This window comes from Octodon degus, unplaced genomic scaffold, assembly GCF_000260255.1.
Source record: "Octodon degus isolate 3935 unplaced genomic scaffold, OctDeg1.0 scaffold00024, whole genome shotgun sequence".
Taxonomy (NCBI): domain Eukaryota; kingdom Metazoa; phylum Chordata; class Mammalia; order Rodentia; family Octodontidae; genus Octodon; species Octodon degus.
The window spans coordinates 9,080,188-9,085,065 of NW_004524600.1; the positions used below are offsets into that span (position 1 = coordinate 9,080,188).

Sequence of the window (4,878 nt, forward strand, 5' to 3'; positions counted from 1 at the left end):
AAAAAAAAAAAAAACAATACCATAAAAATCGGACATTTTAAAAACCCTCATTTCTTATTTTTATAACTCAGTTCAACAATGCCAACCAACCCTGTGGTGACAGGACATAATGTCAGCTGTAGAATATGTAAGTGATCTGAAAGATTAATATAACAAAAATGAGACAAAGCAAACAATTCTCAGTTTAGGACTAATTCTTTGCTAAGGTCAATTATAATATTAATCTTCAGAAAACAGCACTAGAAATACTATTTATTATCAAAATACCTCCATTGTGAAATACGTAAATCAGAGGTCTGCAAACGGTAGCCCACATACCCAGTCTGGCTTACTGTCTGTTACCGTAAATTGTTTATTTCTTTGCAGTACTGGTGAATGAGCTCAGGACTTTGGCCTTCACTCTGAGCTACATCCCCAGCCCTTTTGTTTATTTTTTAAAATTCTGAGATAGACTCTAAGTTGCTAAATTGTTCAGGTTTTTGTTTTTTGGGTTTTTTTGCGGAACTGGGGATTGAACTCAGGCCCTTACCCTTGCCAGGGAAGCACTTATTCTATTGAGCCATCTCCCTAGCCTCTAAATTGTTCAGGTTTGACTAAAATTTACAATGCTTTGCCTCAGCCTCTTAGAGTGCTAGGATTATAAGCACACACTAACACACTTGCCTGTAAATAGTTTTTTGGGGACATATATTTATTTAGTTAGTGTCTACATATATTTATATAGCTACTTTCACAATATTCACAAGTCATCCTTTTATCATCTAAGATTGATTGATTGATTGATTGATTGATTGATTGATTGTCTTTTTGAGAGAAGGTCTCACTCCGCAGTTCAGTCTGGCCTTCAGTTCACTTTGTAGCTCAGGCTGGTTTTGAACTTCAAACAATCCTCCTGCCTCAGCATGAGTGATTGCATTAAAGGTTTGTGTCACCATGCCCAGCTTATGCTCAATTTTCAAAAATCAAAGTAATATAATTTTCTTTAAAAAAAAAAATACATTTAGTACAGGATTTACAGGGTCTCACTACACAGATCAGACTTGTAGTGATCCTCCTGTTTTCAGCCTCCCAGGAAGTGGGATTATGGGTGAGTGCCACCACACTGTGCCTCAGTTGCTCTCTCAGTGTGCCCTGGGGCAAAACTGGTACAGCATGCAGGGATTGAAGCTTGGTCCCTGTGCCTGCCTAAGCAAGTGCTTTAGTCTACTGAGCTATCTGGCTGGCCCTATCAAAAATCAAATTAAAGCAACATTTTTGTTAACCCTGAAATATATATTTAAATTATAGTTTAAATTATCTCTTTAGTATTAACTGTTATTGGCTTAATATATAATCTCTGAAGGCATCTTTCCATTAAATAAAATTATTTAAATATTACAGCCATTATCTTTTGTAAAAAGAGAAAAGACATTGTCATTTAATTTTAATAATGAAGGATATACATTTATATGTGTTGTTAACTTACATAGTCTGGAACTTTCAGTCCTCGTACAGTTACATACAACGTTGATGGATAACGATTTCTTGGACATCTGGACCACCATTCGAAAACCTCAACAGCATTTAACTGAGATCGAGGCTTAGTAGGTGGATAGTACAGCTGCAAGCGAAGTTTTGAATTGATATTCGCATTTCCATTGGCTCCCAGAAGCTTAAAACAGGAATTCATGCATAAAATATTACTTTTATTAAAAATAAGTGCATCCAATGAAGCAATGGTAAATAGAAACTTAATTTTAAAAACATTAACATGGCATCTTGAAATTCCTTAGATTTACAAAGCCAAGGAAAGAAGACTGACAGAGGCAGTTTCATATCCTTTTTGACAAAATGCAACCCCAATGATTTTTAGAGTACTTTCCAATGGCTCTCTTTTCACCTGCTTAGAACACTTCAGACTGATTCTGAAGCATTTATACTATTGTGCCAGATGTTACTTTGCATAAATGAAGTAATCATATATATTTGTCTGAAATAATGATAAATATTAAAATATACACTAGTTAAACACAGAAACAAATTTTCCATTTGTTTACTATCCAGATTTTAGTGGTTAAAATTTTGTTTCAGGTTTTTTTTTTGTATTCAGTACAGGGTCTGCAGGGTCTCATTACCCAGATCAGACTTACAGTGACCCTCCTATTTTCAGCTCCCCAAGGGCTGGGATTACAGTCAGGCACCACCACGCCCAGTCTTAATCTGCATCTCAGTATGCCCCAGGGGCGGAGCCAACACTAATGCTGGGGATCAAACCCTGGTCTGTGTCTGCCTAAGCAGGTACTTTAATCCCCTGAGCTATCTGGCTGACCCAATATTTTGTTTTTTCGTTTCAATAATTTTTATTTTTATTTATTTATTTTAAGTGGGTGTTTTATTTATTTATTTATTTATTTTTAAAGACAAGTTCTGTATACATAGCTCAGGGTGGCCTTGAACTCATTATGTAACTTGGACTGACCTTGAACTTCCACATGCTGGGATTATAGGTATGTACCACCATGCACGGAAATGCCTTTTTAGTGGACTCTTCTTTTTTTCTTGCAGTACTAGGGACTGAACTCAGGACCTTGTGCTTGCCAGGCAAGCGTTTATTCTACTGAGCTATCTTCCCAATCCCTCAATATTTTTTAAAGTTAAAATGAGCTTAATTAAAGCAATTTAAATCACTCACATTGTTTCAATATTGTATTCTACCTTATTATTTTTTTTTTTGTATTCTACTTTCTTTAAAAGGTCTTTTAAAAAACCACAAAAAAACCCTCAATCTACATAAATAAGAGATTCCTATAAGAAAAATAAAAAGTTTTACCAACCCATGACAGGTCCTATTTCACCACACCATGACGAAATAGGAAATACTTCTTTTTGTTTTTCTGTATTTTAGAGAAGGGTCTACAGGGTGTTCAGGGTCTCCTCACTACTAGGGTCAGACTTATAGTGATCTGCTTGTTTACAGCCTCCCAAGAGCTGGGATTATAGGCGTGTGCCACCACGCCCAGTCTCAGCCACCATGAGGGTGGGGCTGGCACATCAGGCCCAGGGCTTGAACACCCCCCTCCCCCTTCTTGCAGGCATTGTAATCCTCTGAGTTATTTGGCCAGCCCTAGAAAATATTTTTCTAGCCTTTGTATCCTCTGCAAATTAAGGACACAGAGATAACTAGAAGCTTTTGTAGCAGTGTAGGCAGAGCATGAAGGCAACTTATACCAGAAGAGTAGGTACTGAATGAGGAGACATGCTTAATAATATGTCACCAATTTAAGCAACTTGGAAAGTAAATAGGATCAAAGGAATATTGTAAGGCAGCACTGTCCAACAGAACTTTCACTAGTCACATGAAGCTACTGAAGTGTGGACAGTGCAACCAATGAATTGGATATTTAATTATATTAAATTTCTATTCATCTGAATTCAATTAGTCACATATGATTTGTGGCTACCAAATAAACAGTATAATTCTCTGGTTAAAAGTAGCCAAGAGAGATAGGAGATTAGGTAAGATGTTTACTTCAGGGATGTCTGAGACATCTAGAGTCATCTAAGCTGAACTGTGCAGTAAGTAATCACATTAATAAATCTGAAGGGAAGGTTAAAAAAAGTGGCTCCAAGGAAAGTGATTGAACTAATAGCAGAACTGACATTAAAGTAGCAAGTGGAAGACCATGAAGAAATGGCACAAGGAAAGGATGGTGACAAGAAAGCCAAAGTAACAGAGCTTCAAGGAAGTGCTATACAAATGCACGTAGGTGTGACAGCAATAGAACAGACAAATTTGCATATTATTTTGCAATATGAAAATTTGGCAATCAAATATTTGTAATTTGAATGGAGAAGCTTTACAGGCAGAGACAAAATCCAGTTGTGGCACAGGAAAGATGCTTAGATAAACAATCAAAGTCATAACATGTAGCTCACTGTCACCCCTACACTCTAGCAAAGAATGCAAAGACAATAAAGGTCATTGTCAGAGGAGGGTAACACTCTGATCAGTGTCAACTGATACAGAGAGGTAAAAAAGTTTCAAATTGAATAATAATATTCAGTCATTAAGTATTAAGCAGTGCACTACTGTACTTTGATAAGTCTTCCTATTATCTGTCCAAAACTTACCAGAGTAACTTTTAAGGAGCTAGTCCCAGCTTCCAATCACTCTTTCTATTAGTTATTTTAGAACTCTCTAAAGAATCTAGCATATAGCACTATGTTGGTTAATATGAATAAACAACTAAGATCCAGCCATGACTATGATTATAGTCATAAACTGTATAATGCAGAGTCAAATAATTATATTTCATTAGTTTAAATTTAAAAGTCACATATATGTGCTATAAGAATCATAAAGTGACTAAGATATGAATTCTGAGAATTAGGATGTGGCCTTATAGACCACTATAACTTTACAATTATCCAAGACATTCTGCAACCTAATATAGGTAGTAAAACATTTACAATTTAACTTGATTCATGCTACTTTCCTAAAATGAAATTTTACCCTCATCACTCCATCTATTCAGTAACTCTCTCAAAAAGATAATCTTCAAGCACCTTCTGCATGTCACTAATAGTGATATTATGGTATTTCAAGACAGTGATACATTAAATGCAAAGACATCTAGTAAAATAAGAACTAGAAATGTTTGACAAATTTATAAAAAGGTCACAATTTGTGTGTGTGTGTGGGAGGGCAGCTCAGGGGATCGAACTGTGGTCCCTGAGCTTTGCCTAAGCTTGCCTAAGCAGGTGCTTTAGACCACTGAGCTATTTCGCTGGCCCAAAAAGGTCACCCTTGACTCTGAAAGGCTTAGAAAATGAAGAAGATATTGTTACAAAGGGGAAGCACATAGAATACCTTTATAGGGATGACAAGGAAAATTCTTT

General features: G+C 36.1%; 2 protein-coding genes across 5 annotated transcripts in view; both read right to left on the reverse strand.

Annotated features, from left to right (window-relative positions):
- The window catches only part of LOC101579400 (jouberin), a 181,013-nt gene extending 179,363 nt beyond the window's left edge, over nucleotides 1-1,650 (reverse strand). For 2 of the 4 annotated variants that reach the window (XM_023712174.1, XM_023712173.1), the window contains exon 1: nucleotides 1,466-1,544. The gene's annotated coding sequence lies outside the window, so the exon portion shown is untranslated. Of the gene's footprint in view, nucleotides 1-1,465 lie in introns of all 4 variants that reach the window. The other 2 variants (XM_023712176.1, XM_023712175.1) reach the window with 1 other exon arrangement.
- The window catches only part of LOC111815985 (jouberin-like), a 68,668-nt gene that overhangs the window by 774 nt on the left and 63,016 nt on the right, over nucleotides 1-4,878 (reverse strand). The gene's annotated exons all lie outside the window — the stretch shown is intronic.